Raw genomic sequence first — 257 nt, 5'->3', positions numbered from 1 at the left:
TCCATCAAGTCCTTGACCTCTCATGCCCCCCCATAACACCCCCCCCACCGAGACGAGGGCGGGGCTACACCTTGGCTCTTCCGGTACACTCGCTCGCTCACATTGTGTCTTCCGCACTCCAATGGCATTATGAATATTATACAAAGCGTGTGATTATCATTATGCATGTACACGTAGAAAGCGTCCATGCAGACAATGCGTCCGTGCATATATGTGGCTTTGTTATGTCACTGTTTCTTTATCGGTTTGGGGTAGTA

This window comes from Penaeus monodon, chromosome 19 (genome assembly GCF_015228065.2).
Source record: "Penaeus monodon isolate SGIC_2016 chromosome 19, NSTDA_Pmon_1, whole genome shotgun sequence".
In the NCBI taxonomy this organism is placed as follows: domain Eukaryota; kingdom Metazoa; phylum Arthropoda; class Malacostraca; order Decapoda; family Penaeidae; genus Penaeus; species Penaeus monodon.
Note: the sequence above shows the minus strand (reverse complement) of the source record.